Source organism: Lagenorhynchus albirostris, chromosome 2, assembly GCF_949774975.1.
Source record: "Lagenorhynchus albirostris chromosome 2, mLagAlb1.1, whole genome shotgun sequence".
Lineage (NCBI taxonomy): Eukaryota > Metazoa > Chordata > Mammalia > Artiodactyla > Delphinidae > Lagenorhynchus > Lagenorhynchus albirostris.
This window is the reverse complement of record NC_083096.1, coordinates 148,805,922-148,821,759: the sequence shown is the minus strand read 5'-3', so window position 1 is coordinate 148,821,759 and position 15,838 is coordinate 148,805,922.

Here is a 15,838-nt window from a genome sequence, read left to right as displayed (position 1 = left end):
TATTTTACTTCTAGACATCTTGGCCAAATCTTCCAGAAAAGAGTGCCTCACTCATTAGAAGCACTGCAATTAGGAGAGCGATGATGTTGGGACCAGAAAGACTCACACCCATTGTAATGACTCTTTGGCTTGTTCTTCTGAAGCCTACTTTGCCACTGACAGATGGGAGAGAAAGGGAGGCAAAGGATAAAAGTCTCTGAGAAAGCACACAAATGGAAAAGGAGAGCTTTACCTCTGGGCAAGTCTTCACTGATACATTCCTAGCCTTAACCACACCTTTAACCACAAGCTGGGATCTCGCCTTTCCTGGAGCCATTAGTCACGTTCCCTTGACCCTCTACAGGCCATAATTCTGCAACTAGAGGCATCTCCACATTCTTTCCTACCACCTTCCCCAGAGGAACAGCAGATCTGACAAGCGCACTGGAATCTGAGAACTCTAATCTAAGACCAGAGCTGGATAGGAGGCAGGGCCATCCCAAATGGTTGAACAGTTTGGGCCACCGACCTAATTGTCTAGCTAAACTGCTCATCATGTATGGCTTACCAAGCCAGGATAAAAGTTGGCCCTTTCTAATTCTGAAGTAACACATTAAAAAACTCTTCAAAACTCTTCTCTCCTGTCTTCTCAGTTCTTCAATTTAAGTAGCCCCACTTCCCTAACTGCTCCTTATGTGATATGATTTCCAACCCCCTTGCTGATATCTCCCCACAGTATTTAGCTTAGCAAGCGTTCAGCGTAACGTTCCATATCTTGACACCCAGGCTCTCCACCTTGTCTCTCCTCCCTCACATACACTGCAAGGTGCTCGAACCATAAAGGACTGTGTGCAGTCCTTAAGTATATCATGATGTTACAGATCTCCCACATCCTGTTTGCTGACTCTTCTTTGCCTGACTCCTGCTTGTCTCTCAAAATTAGGCTAAAGTGTCACCATTCCGGGATACCTTTCCTAACAACCTCTCCATTCTCAAACTGATTTTAAGTATTCCTCCCTCTGTATTTCCACCATACTTTGTGCTTATTTCTATCACAGCTAGCACTTATCACATCGTTCTGTAATTCTTAATTTTTTTTCCCTTCCCCCAATGGACCATGATCTTAGTGAGTCAAGGTTATGGTGGTAGTAAGTACTTCATAGCATTGAAGAGATAACAGATTAAGAAGCACTGCATTGGACTGCCATTCCTTGAGGGCAGGGCCACATCTTCACCTCTGCATCTCCAGCATCCTTCCTTACATGGTCTGTAAGCAGCTGGTGCTCAGTGAATGTGGAGTATGCATGAATGTCTCAGGCAGAGGGGAATTGCTCTCAGGTGGCTAGCCACACATTTGGTGATCTTATCTTTGAGTGTCATGAGGACACTCATGACAAGTTCCTTATTCATGTCAGGAGCAGAGAAACTGCTGAATGGGTACTTGCTGAATTAGTCAATGTCTCAATTTCCCCATTTTTAAGAACTGAGGTTCCTGCTCCCCTCCACCATAGGCTAGCAAGATCAAATATAAAATAAAAAACAGCCTTCCTAAGTATTTAGTATTACTTTCTGAGTTCCCTGGAGGCAGAGAGGATTATGAATCAGCTCAATTAAAACTGAGCCAACCATAGCCACTCAGGTCTGGAGGATGGCCTGGAAAACTGACAGGATAGAGCTTTACTTTTATTTATTTATTTATTTATTTTAATTGAGGGACTTCCCTGGTGGTCCAGTGGCTAAGACTCCGTGCTCCCAATGCAGGGTCCCAGGTTCGATCCCTGGTCAGGGTACTAGATCCTGCATGCCGCAACTAACAGCCCACATGCTGTAACTAAAGATCCTGCATGCCGCAATGAAGATCCCGCATGCAGCAACAAAGATACTGCGTGCCGCAACTAAGATCTGGTGCAGCCAAATAAATATTTTTTCAAAAAATTGAAATATCGTTGATATACAGTATTATGTTAGGGGACTTCCCTAGTGGTGCAGTGGTTAAGAATCCGCCTGCCAATGCAGGGGACACGGGTTTGAGCCCTGGTCTGGGAAGATCCCGCATGCTGCAGAGCAACTAAGTTCGTGTACCACAACTACTGAAGCCCGCGTGCCTAGAGCCCGTGCTCCGCAACAAAAGAAGCCACCGCAATGAGAACACTGTGCACGGCAATGAAGAGTAGCCCCCGCTCGCCACAACTAGAGAAAGCCTGCATGCAGCAATGAAGACCCCAATGCAGCCAAAATAATTAATTAATTAATTAAAAATATTATGTTCGTTTCAGATGCACTACATAGTGATTTGACATTTGCATACATTATGAAATGGTTACCACGATGTCTAGTAACCATCTGTCCCCATACAAAATTATTACAATATTTCTGTAATAATTAAGGAATAAGCATATTCCTTATGCTTCATATTACATCCCTGTGACTTTTTTTTTTTTGTTGCGGTACGCTGGCCTCTCACTGTTGTGGCCTCTCCCGTTGCGGAGCACAGGCTCCGGACGCGCAGAGTCAGCAGCCATGGCTCACAGGCGCAGCCGCTCCGCGGCATGTGGGATTTTTCCGCACCAGGGCACGAACCTGCGTCCCTTGCATCGGCAGGCGGACTCTCAACCACTGCGCCACCAGGGAAGCCCAGATTATTCATTTTCTAACTGGAGCTTTGTACCTCTTATTCCTCCTCACCTATTTCATCCCCCACTTCCCTTCTGGAAACCAGTTGTTCTCTGTATCTATGAGTCTGTTTTCATTTTGTTTTGTTTATCTGTTTATTTTATTTTATTTCACTTTATTTTATTTTATTTTTATTTTATTATTTTACTTTATTTTTTGGCCGTGTTGCACAGGCATGTGGGATCTTATTTTCCCGACCAGGGATCGAACCTGCAGTGGAAGTGCAGAGTCCCAACCAGTGGACTGCCAGAGAAGTCCCTGTTTTATTTTTTAGATTTCACATATAAGTAAGATCATACAGTATTTGTCTTTCTCTTTCTGACTTATTTCACTTAGCATAATACCCTCTAGATCCATCCATGTTCCTGCAAATTGCAAGATTTCATTTTTATGGTTCACATGTATCATGATATATTGAATACATACCACATATATCACGATATATATACCACATCTTCTTTATCCATTCAGCTATCAAGAGACACTCAGGTTGCTTCCATATCTTGACTATTGTAAATAACGCTGCGATGAATATCGGTGTGCATATTTCTTTTCGAATTCCTGTTTTGTTTTCTTCAGGCAGGAGGGAGATTTACTTATATGGAATTAACCTGGGCCTGAGAATTGCACTGTGAATTCTGTCCTCCTCCTTTGCAGAAAAAAAACTGCAGGTTTTTTTTTAAGTGTATAAGAATTGGGCCCCTAGTACCTTTGATGGGAAAGGCCAATGTGGGGATTTTCACTGGAGAATGTTTTGATCAGTAAGTGTTATAAGCTGGATTTACTATATCGATTTCAAGAGGGTCTCCGGATGGGGCCTGGCCAGGGAGTTCCAGAGTTCTAATTAGCTACTAATTGGCCATTTACATAATAATAGCTTGGTTTGTCCAACGTTCAGATCCTGAAATATTTCATCTAATGAAACTATTTTGCTTCCTAGTATCTTACTGGAAATCCAGGCTTATGTGAAGCTTAATTAGTATTTATTGAGTGCCTACTCTTCTATTTCTGGGGACCCTGAAATCTTATGATCCTCTAATCCTCAGAAATGGACTCGAATACATCTCCTCTAATAGAACACAACCAAGCACCTTGGCTATAGTTGTTCTATGACTAAAAGGACAGCCTTATAGCAAAGGCTTATCTGCTAGATTCCCGAGAAAAAGGAAATCAGATTCCCAAAGTCCAGCACTAGCAGAGTTCAGAGAAGTCACCTTCTTGCCTAATGAAGGGCACCAGAAGGTACCCAGAGTTTTAACCCTCATCCACATTCTGTCTGGAGAAGGAAATGCGGGCTCCAATGCAGGTATCTGGCTCCTAGGCTTTGTCATGGCTGTGGCAGAGCTGGAGAAGAAATGCCCATCCCCACCTGGGGCTCATGGCCAGCCTCCTCCCTTACCTTGCACAATCTTGATCCAGAAGCAGGTGGTGGCACCCTGGCCTTTTGAGGCCCTAGGACTTTGATCTTTGAATCTGAATGAACTGAGCACAGCTAGTGCCCAACCTGCCTTCGATGACCTTTTTGTTTGCTGTTTTTTCCTCCATTTAACAACATATCCTGGACACTTTTCTACTACAACAGTTACAGATCTACTTTTTCCTGTGGCTGTATCACTCTTTTTTTTTTTTTGGTTGTGTTGGGTCTTTGTTGCTGCGCCCAGGCTTTTCTCTAGTTGTGGCGAGTGGGGGCCACTCTTCGTTGCGGTGCGTGGGCTTCTCATTGAGGTGGCTTCTCTTGTTGCGGAGCACGGGCTCTAGGATTGCGGGCTTCAGTAGTTGTGGCTTGAGGGCTCTAGAGCGCAGGCTCAGTAGTTGTGGCGCATGGGCTTAGTTGCTCCGTGGTATGTGGGGTCTTCCCAGACCAAGTCTCGAACTCGTGTCCCCTGCATTGGCAGGCGGATTCTTAACTACACCATCAGGGAAGCCCTGTATCACTTTTATTGTGTGAATGCACAATAATTTGTTTTGCCAATTCCCTTCTTATGAATATTCGGGTGAATTTGCTTTCCTCTAAACAACACAATAAACAACGGTGTCATGTTTTTATTATTTCCTTTGACTAAATTCCTTAAAATTTCTGGTTCAGAAGGAAATTCGGAAGGGATGCACATTAAAAATTTTAATACATATTACCAAATTACCCTACAGAAAGATTATACTATTTTGCACTTCCATCAACAGTGTATGGGTAGGTCTCTTTTTTTATACTGTCCCCAACACTGAGGCTTTTTTTTTTCTTTTGCGGTACACGAGCCTCTCACTGTTGTGGCCTCTCCCGTTGCGGAGCACAGAGCTCCGGACGCGCAGGCTCAGCGGCCATGGCTCACGGGCCCAGCCACTACCGCGGCATGTGGGATCTTCCCGGACCGGGGCATGAACCCGTGTCCCTTGCATCGTCAGGCGGACTCTCAACCACTGCGCCACCAGGGAAGCCCAGGGACTTGATCTTTTTAATTTTATCAATCTGACAGGGAAAGTGATTTGTGTTTCTTGCATTGTTAGTGTGTTTGAATGACCTTTTTAAAAAAAATTTATTTATTTATTATTTATTCTTGGTTGTATTGGGTCTTTGTTGCTGTGCACGAGCTTTCTCTTGTTAAATATTTTTTAAATTAATTTTTAAATTTATTTTTGGCTGTGTTGGGTCTTGTTGCTGCACACGGGCTTTCTCTAGTTGTGGCGAGCAGGGGCTACTCTTCGTTGCGGTGCACAGGCCTCTCATTGCGGTGGCTTCTCTTGTTGCGGAGCACGGGCTCTAGGCGCACAGGCTTCAATAGTTGTAGCGCACGGGCTTAGTTGCTCCGCGACATGTGGGATCTTCCCGGACCAGGGCTCAGAACACGTCGTTGCCTGCATTGGCAGGCGGATTCTTAACCACTGCGCCACCAGGGAAGTCCCCATCTCCAATTACTTTAATTCACTCTAAACAAGCTTTGTCTATACTGCTTAAATGAAGACTCTATTGTCGAGATCTCTAATGGCTGCCATTATGCCAAATCCAATAGGCAAGCCTTGTTTCTCATCTTACATGAGCTCTCGGCAGCATTTGTCCTGATTGATCATTCTCTCCCTGAAAAGCTGTCTCTACTTGGCTTCTGGGATTTTTCCCTCTCCTGATTTTTCTTTTGTTTTATGGTTTTTTTCCTGGGTTCTTTTTCTGACTTCGGAATTTTGCAGGGCCGTCCAGAACAAAGTCTTTGGTCTTCATTTCTCTTATGTCTCATTCATTCCCTAGGTGAGCTCCTCCAGGTTCAGGACCTCAGACATCATTTATACAGTCCATGTAAATGGGACTGCTGAGCTCTGCACTCATATACCTAAAAGCCTACTTGGCTCCCCTCTTTTATGCCTTATAGACATTTTAAATTCAACTTTTCCAAAAAGAACTCTTTTCTCCCTACCACTCACATACCGCTTTCTCAGTTTTCCCCATTTAGGAAAGGACCCAACATTTGCCCAGTTGCTCAGGTCAAAATACCAGGAGTCATCCTTTATTCCTCTCTCCCTCATACTCCTTATCTTATCCATCCTGTCAGCTCTCGCTTCAAAATGGATCCTGAATCTGACTGCTTTTCACCACCTTATTATCTTCACCCTTTTTTAAGTCACTGTCACCTCAAGTGTGGTTTACTCTTAGAGCTTCCTAACTATTCCTCACACAGCAGCCAAGGATGCAGGCCTGATGCCTGCGCAAGACCTTACTTGATCACTGCAGCCCAGGGCCTAAGCCTCAGCTCAACTTTTGTTAGGGAATCCTAACTCAGGGGAGCTTACTATCATTTACAAGCTCAAAAAGGACTGATATAGGGAATTCCTTGGCAGTCCAGTGGTTAAGACTCCGCACTTCCACCACAGCGGGTGTGGGTTTGATTCCTGGTCGGGGGGATGAAGATCCCTCATGCCATGGCCCATGGCATGGCCAAAAAAAAAAACCTGATATATAAATTAGAAAATCAATATATTAATTCACCATGGAAAGACTGCTTTTCAAGAATGTGTATGTTCCTGCCTGCCCTCCAGAACACTCTCTTCTTGGCATTAAGAAATATAGAAAGCAAAACATTACTAAGAACTTTGCTTTGATGTATGTGGAATTAGGGAAAAGGCAATAAAATGGTTCTAAGGACTAATTCACTCTGAGTTAAGGAAAGCCTAATGGGCTCTCAAGCCCATCATTCCTCCATCAGAGGTGCCTTACCCAATGACTCCCTCCCTTCCATAGTAATTTATAGCATTTCAATTCCTTTCGTCATTGTCATTAGAATGATGTTAATTAAGTTGACTCCCTAGGTATACTATGACAGATCATAGTTTGTTAAGAGTTTTAGCAGGAGTTTGTTATCCTGGTGGACTCAGGAGTTCTTCTTCCCTTTGACTTTGGAGGCAGGCAGGCATCATTCATCCTGTGTTTTTTTTTAACATTTTTTAAAAAAACTAATTTATTTATTTTTGGCTGCGTTGGGTCTTCGTTGCTGCGTACTGGCTTTCTCTAGTTGTGGTGAGCAGGGGCTACTCTTTTTTTTTTTTTTTTTTTGCGGTACGCTGTGGCCTCTCCCGTCGCGGAGCAACAGGCTCCGGACGCGCAGGCTCAGCGGCCATGGCTCACGGACACAGCCGCTCCGCGGCACGTGGGATCCTCCCGGACCGGGGCACGAACCCGAGTCCCCTGCATCGGCAGGCGGACTCCCAACCACTGCGCCACCAGGGAAGCCCAGGGGCTACTCTTCGTGGCAGTGTGTGGGCTTCTCATTGCGGTGGCTTCTCTTGTTGCGGAGCATGGGCTCTAGGCACGTGGGCTTCAGTAGTTGTGGCTCGTGGGCTCAGTAGTTGTGGCTCACGGGCTCTAGAGCGCAGGTTCAGTAGTTGTGGCGCACGGGCTTAGTTGCTCCGTGGCATGTGGGATCTTCCCGGACCAGGGCTCGAACCCGTGTCCCCTGCACTGGCAGGCGGATTCTTAACCACTGTGCCACCAGGGAAGCCCTACTTGTTTTTATATTTTCAAAAGTTGCAATGAAAATATGTACTAGTTTTATAAAGGAAATACACCCATTTTTTTTTAAAGAAACGCAATACCTAAATGGCAAGTATCTTAGTTGGGGTCCCTCTAAAGTCAGACCCTGAGACTAGGGCTTAGGTACTGGTCATTTATTTGGGAGATGACCCGAGGAATTAGAAGGAAGGGAGAGGGGACATGAGACAGAAAAGGGGAAAAAGCCAATACATTAACTGCTTAATACTATGGGCAACTGGAATAAATCCACCTAGGGAATCTTATGAAAAACTATAAAAACCACACATCAGAATTGTCCCAGTGGAGGCTGGGGAGGCTGGAGGGACAGGGACAGGGACAGGATCCCTTTCCTTCCATTTTTTGAGGGTTTCCCCTGGAAACCTTAACTCCCTCACACTTCCAGATTGCAGGTGCACACAGCCAAGCAGCCTTTCATAGTGTGGAGAAAGCCCTGGGGCAGCAAAGCAAAGAGACATCATAGTACATGATTGATACTGTGAGTTACTGACCTCCACAGCAGTGTTAGAACACACAGGTTGATGCATCACACAAATCTCCTACAACAAGAAAGACAGAATAATTGTTGGGAAATTCTGTGCCCACTTCTATTTCCAGCTGATGGTACCTGTAGAAGCGCCTAGGGGTGTGAACCTACCATAGGTGGTACTCTTGAGAACCACTGACCTACAAAGGCCCGACTCTAGTCACTACTAATCCCTACTAGTTTGTTACTCCTTTGAGCGCATGGACCATATGTGAAAACAATTCTCAGACGTTTATTCACTGAGCCCTTAGTATGAGCCAAATGTCATTCTTGGCTTCAGGGTCACAGAGATCAATAACCCACTAGGAAAGGCAAAGGGGTGTCCTGGAAAAAGCAAGGACTTTGGAGTCACAGATGTAGGTTGTAGTAGTTCCATTACTGTCTGACCCTGCATAAGTCATTTAGGCTCTTCTCAACTGCAAAAGGGGGATAATGGTCTCTACTTATAGGGTTGTTGTGGAGATTAAGTAAGGTAATTTCTATGAAATATTCAATACAGTGCCTGATGCATATAGAAAGAAACCAATAAATACTAGCTATTGTTTTGCTATTAAAAATGGTAGCTAGGAATACCCTGGTGGTCCAGTGGTTAGGACTAGGCTCTTTCACTGCCAGGGTCCGGGTTCCCTGGTCAGGGAACTAAGATCCCGCATGCCGTGCAGTGCGGCCAAATTAAAAAAAAAATTTTTTAATTAAAAAAAAAAAAGAGACTTCCCTGGTGGTCCAGTGGGTAAGATTCCAGGCTCCCATTGCAGGGGGAACTAAAGACCCAGCGCAGCCTTAATAAATAAATATTAAAAAAAAAGAAAAGTAGCTAAGGCATGTTTCCTAAACCAGTCTCTGGCCTCGAAGAGATGGTCCCAGTTCTATGGGTAACACAGGATAGAGCACACAATCTTAGTTCACAGTGAAATATGGTACAGCGGAATCATGCACAGATGCAATGACATGCTGGGGAAATGAGGGCATTGGAGCTTGGATCTGGAATGATGAAGAAGCAGACTGCATGGCATAGTTCTCAGGGCCTGGTGCCAGCCTTGCTGGCCCTCAGCAGGCTCTTGATTTGGACCACAGGATCCAAGGGGCTGAGAAAGAGAGCGATGCCTCCATGCACAAACCCATGGACACTCCCAATAGCTCCCCAGGCAGGGATTCTCACTCTTGGGGAAAATTAGTCAGGTCTTGTCAAGTTGGTATCATCCATTTGTTAGAAGATCCCACATTGAAGGCTGGTTCTGAGCTGTCCAGGGTTTAGAAATAATTCTGCCCTTTAGGGACATTCATGGATTGGAAAGAATTCAGATTTTCCTTAAATGTGCTCCTGCCCTCTACTATTATGTCACTAGAGGGTCAGCTCATGAAGGCAAGATCTTGTTTAAGGTATCTCCAGCGCCCTAGCAGAATACCTAGCACACAATAAGAGTTCAGTAAGTATTAGTTGAATGAATGACTACTGAATGAAAAGACACTCGGCCGTGAGCACCTGGAGGTGAGTCTAGATTTAAGGTCTCCCTCTCTTTCCGGGAATTTTGACTGACACTGACGAGGGGTTTGGATCCAAGGGTTTGAGAGGCCCTGCTGAGGGGCAGGCTGGAGGGTATGGACCTCTCCTCACTTTCTTGTCTCAGATTCCTTTCATCTAGGTAAAGTACATAGGCCCCTGCTTCTGCTGGCTGTAAGCTTCCAGAGTGGCCCTTTTATTGCCTTGATTTGCACATGGGTCCTCTGAGAACTTGGACTCTGTTCTTGAATTCTCAGAAAGCCCAACCCAAAGTAAGCAGGAAGTGCCAGCAAATAAAACACCAGTATAGACTCAGAAACTTGGGAAGAGGACATTTCCTCATCCCTCTGACCTGACCACATTCCTCTCAGATTCTAGAAACTTCTCTCAAATGCTGAAATGCTCAGTGAAGCAGGGCTGAGAACTTGTCCCTCCCACCTAATAGTCCAGAGGGGGCCATGCCCTCCTGCTTCCTAGGAGACACCTATTACTTTCCAGCTTTTCATCTGTTTGAGCCTCTTCCCCTGGCATCCCATGAAGCTGCCTCTGTGCACCCATCTCTGGGCCTGCATTCCACCTCTTCTACTTTAGCCCCTCTGGACTGTGAATGTTATAGCCAGAGGACAAGGCTGATCCATTTTTGTGTCCTTTTTTGCACCTAGAAAAAGGACTAGGTGCTATGGTCTGAATGTCTGCCTCTCTGCACACCGCCCCCCCCACCATTAATATGTTGATGGTATTAGTACATGTGCATTTGGAAGGTGTATAAGTCATGAGGGTGGAACCGTCATGAATGGGATTAGTGCCTTATAAAAGAGGCTCTTCCGGAGAGATCCCTTGACCCTTCTGCCCTGTGAGGATACAATAAGTCTGTGACCTAGAAGAGGGCCCTTCGCTGATCATGCTGGCACCCTGACCTCAGACTTCCAGCCTCCAGAATGGTTAGCAATAAATTTCTGCTGTTTATAAACCACCCAGTCTGTGGTATCCAAAGCAGCCCAAACAGACTAAGATACTAGTGCTTCGTAAATGCCCAGTAAATGTTAGCTGAAAGCATGATTCCCTCCATTATTCTCTCCCTTTTCTTAGCTCCAGTTTCTTCCACTGGACCCTTCCCCTTAGCACATGTTCACGTTCAAATTCCCCACATAGTGAAAAACTCTTCCTCCATCTGCTTTTCTCTCAAGCCACTAACCCATCACTTTCCTTCCCTTTACTATATTCTTGAGAAGTCTGCCCTCTGATTCTCCACATGTCTGTCTCCTCTTCACTCCTAAATCCAGTCAGACTCAGGATTAACCATTCCACTGAGCCAGCTCTCCACAAAGTCACCAATGACCTTCATGTCAACCGAATCCAAAAGTTTCTGCTGTGGAGATTAGAAAGCATGAATATGAAGAGTATGGCAGATAGCATATGCTCAATAAAATGGTAGTTGTTCTTATTTGTTTTAGTTTCCCTAACATTACTCACTTACTTTTTATAATTTGTTAATTTATTTATTTATTGGCTGCATTGGGTCTTCATTGCTGTGCCCGGGCTTTCTCTAGTTGTGGTGAGTGGGGGCCACTCTTTGCTGTGGTGTATGGGCTTCTCATTGCGGTGGCCTCTCTTGTTGTGGAGCATGGACTCTAGGCACGCAGGCTTCAGTAGTTGTGGTACGCGGGCTCTAGAACGCAGGCTCAGTAGCTGTGGAGCACGGGCCTAGTTGCTCCACAGCTTGTGGGATCTTCCTGGACCAGGGATTGAACCCGTGTCCCCTGCATTGGCAGGTGGATTCTTAACCACTGTGACACCAGGGAAGTCCCTGGTACCTCTTTTTAATTTTTTTTTCTCTCCCTCCCTCCACTCATTATAAAGGTAATATAGTTGTATCCTAGCCTCTTTACCCAGAAAACCAGAGCTCAGAGCAAAATTTACATGCTAAGGCTTCATTGTGAGGTTCTACAAACAATATTCAGGACAAGAATAAGGGAAAAACAGAAAGGAAGGGAAAGAAAACAAAAGGTTAAGTGCTGGGCTTCCCTGGTGGCGCAGTGGTTGAGAGTCCGCCTGTCGATGCAGGGGGCGCGGGTTCGTGCCCCGGTCCGGGAGGATCCCACATGCCGCGGAGCGGCTGGGCCCGTGAGCCATGGTCGCTGAGCCTGCGCGTCTGGAGCCTGTGCTCCGCAACGGGAGAGGCCACAACAGTGAGAGGCCCACGTACCGCAAAAAAAAAAAAAAAAAAAAAAAAAAAAAAAAAAAAGGTGAAGTGCCTCAGAGCTAACCACAGCTTTATAAGAAGATACAGCTAATTGCTCAGTTATATGGGACTGAGAAACCATATAAAATGACGTTACGGTGTCTAGGAACTGTTTACTGGAGAGAGGAAGAGAAAATTATCTGTTGGCTCTTTGCTTCTATCTCTCATTTGTCAATTTCCTTATACCGTATGAGATATTAACTCCACTGTACTTCCAGGTTGTTTCCTCGCTCTTCAGTGCAATCTTGGGAGATTGATCCCAATTACAGCAAGGGTTTCAGCTTACTCTGGAAGTGGTGTTAAGTGGCCAAATTCTCTGTGGGCCTCATTAAGTCGGACCTGAGTGTCATAGCAGCTGCAGCTCCTGCTATAGCAGGTGCAATAGAGAAAATACAGAAGTCTGGTCCACACACTTGGGGAAGCTGAGGCAGACTACTGCATCAGGAAGTGGGTCGGTCCACAGTAGTGACTAGCTCTCTACAGAGTGGAGAGGCTGGAAGCAGGTAGGTCCAAGTGAATCTGGAGAGGTACTCAACTGGATTCAATAAAAGACCTATGTTTCAAAAACTTTATAAATACAGAAGAAAAACAAAATAACCTATATATCCACTAATCAAATGCAACTATTGCAATTATTTTGGTGTGTTTCCATTCAATCTCTTTCCTTATACATATACGTTTTTCATTTTTTTTTAATTTGAAAATATTTTCTAACTTTTTAATTGGAGTATAACATAATGGAAAAGTGTACATATTAAGTGCATAACTTGATAAATTTTCACAAATTTATCATATCCTTATAAATTAAATCAAGAAATAGATCATTAATATCACCCTACAAGCTTCGCCTCTTGCCCATTTCCAGTCTCTACATCTCCAAGGGTAATCACTATCCTGACTTCTGACAACATAGTTTTTTTAAAAATTTTTTAAAAATTAATTAGTTAACTTATTTTTGGCTGTGTTGGGCCTTCATTGCTGCACACAGGCTTTCTCTAGTTGCGGGGAGTGGGGGCTACTCTTCATTGTGGTGCGCAGGCTTCTCAGTGCAGCGGCTTCTCTTGTTGTGGAACATGGGCCCTAGAGCACCCAGGCTTCAGTAGTTGCGGTGCGTGGGCTCAGTAGTTGTGGCTTGCAGGCTCTAGAATGGAGGTTCAGTAATTGTGGTGCATGGGCTTAGTTGCTTCATGGCATGTGGGATCTTCCCAGACCAGGGCTTGAACCTGTGTCCCCTGCACTGGCAGGCAGATTCTTAACACTGCACCACCAGGGAAGTCCCCATAGATTCGTTTTTACTGGTTTTATACTTCATAAAAATGGAATTATACACTATATGTACTCTTTCTTGTCTGCTTTATTTCACTCAACAGTAAATTTGGGAAATTTATTCATGCTGTTCCTTTTCACTGCTGTATAACATCTCCAGATGTTCCAGAATTTCTATTTAGCACTTTTTTGAAACTGACTCTTTCTTTCATGCCATTGCATTCTTATCTTCTGACTCAGTTTGGGTTTTGGAAGGCTAAAGAGAGTTTCTGATGGTCTTAGGGAAGGAGTGCCCCTCACTCATTTGAGAGAGCTCCCAGAAGTTAGTGCTCTGGAGAATGTGGTAGCTGATATGAAGGCTACAAGTGTCATAATCATTTTGCCACCATAAGGAGGTCAACTTCAGGATGAATATGAGATTGGAAAGCAGAGAGAAGAAACAGAAACAAACTGGGATCCTGATGACATTGTTGAGCTGCTGAATCAAACCAACCTTGAAGCCTGTCTATGTGAGTCCATAAATTTCCTTTACTGTCAAAGCCAGCTTAAATTAGGTTTTCTGTTAAGAGCAACAGAGTCTTTTTTTTAAAAATTTATTTATTTACTTATTTTAATTTTGGCTGCATTGGGTCTTGGTTGCAGCAAGCGGGGGCTACTCTTCATTGCGGTGTGCGGGCTTCTCATTGCAGTGGCTTCTTTCATTGCAGAGCACGGGCTCTAGGCACGTGGGCTTCAGTAGTTGCAGCACGCAGGCTCAGTAGTTGTGACTCACGGGCTCTAGAGCACAGGCTCAGTTGCTCTGTGGCATGTGGGGTCTTCCTGGAGCAGGGCTCGAACCCGTGTCCCCTGCATTGGCAGGAGGATTTTCAACCACTGCGCCACCAGGGAAGCCCTGTTTTTTTTTTTTTTTTTTAATCTCCTACATCTAGTGGATCACTGAGTGCTGCCAATTCCACTCCTAAATATTTCTAAAATTTGTGTCTGCTCCATGATGAGTGTGAGCTGCTGTCCTAGGACAGACCCTGGGAGAAACACACTCAACAGACAGAATGTGCGGCTTCCCTGGTGGCACAGTGGTTAAGAATCTGCCTGCCAATGCAGGGGACATGGGTTCGAGCCCTGGTCCGGGAAGATCCCACATGCCATGGAGCAACTAAGCCCGTGCACCACAACTACTGAGCCTGTGCTCTACAGCCCACGAGCCACAACTAGCCGGCATTCCACAACTACTGAAGCCCACGTACTTAAAGTCCGTGTTCTACAGCAAGAGAAGCCACCGCAATGAGAAGCCCACACACTGCAACAAAGAGTCGCCCCCACTTGCCACAACTAGAGAAAGCTGCGCACAGCAACGAAGACCCAACACAACCAAAAAATAAATAATAAAATAAAATAAATTTTTTTAATAAATAAAATAAATATTTTAAGGGACCTCTGTGGTGGTCCAGTGGTTAAGACTTCACCTTCCAATGTAGGGGGTATGGGTTCGATCCCTGGTCAGGGAGCTAAGATTCCCATGCCTCATGGCCAAAACACCAAAACGTAAAACAGAAGCAATATTGTAATAAATCCAATAAGGACTTTAAAAATGGTCCACATCAAAAAAATCTTTAAAAAAAAAATATTTTAAGACAAACTTTTTTTACAATGAAATTTTCAATTGACTGAATGTACTATTTACTTATACTAAATTAAACACCTAATACATAAATGTGAGCAGTTTATACATTGCTGTCAATTCGTTTGCAGAGATATCTGCATCTTCATGTTCATTGCAGCACCATTCACAATAGCCAAGACATGGAAAAACACGTGTCATCAGCAAATAAATGGATAAAGATACACACACACACACACACACACACACACACACACACTTATTATCCAGCCATGAAGAAAGAAGAAAATCCTGCAATTTGCAACATGGATGGACCTTGAGGGCATTATGTTAAGTGAAATAACACAGTCTGCAGAGAAAGACAAATACAGTATGGTATGGTATCACTTACATGTGAATTCTTAAAAAGCCAAGTTCAGAGAAAGAGACGGTAAAGGAGTGGTTACCAGGGGCCTGTGGTGTGGGGGGAATGAGAAGATATTGGTCAAAGGGTACAAATATCTAGTTGTAACAGTAACAAGTTATAGGGATCTAATGTACATCATGGTGGTTACAGCAAATAATACTGTATTATATACTTGAAGGCGGCTAAAAGAATAGATCTGAAATGTTCTCACCACAAAGAAAGAAATGGTAATTATATAACAGGACAGAGGTGTTAGCTAATGCTGTGATGGTAATCATTTTAAAATACAGTTGATCCCCGAACAATACAGGGGTTAGGGCACTGACCCTCGTGCAGTCAAAAATATGCTTATAACTTCACAACTGGCCCTCCCTGTCTGTGATTCCGCATCTACGGATTCAATCAATCTTGGATTGTGTTGTACTGTAGTATGCATTTACTGAAGAAAATCCACGTATAAACCTTGTTGTTCAAGGGGCCACTGTATATAAGTGTAACAAATAAACATATTATTCACAATGTTGTATGCCAATTATATTTCAATAAAGCTGAAAAAAAATTTATACACACTAAGTTTCTGCATTAAGCTTCTAAAGGA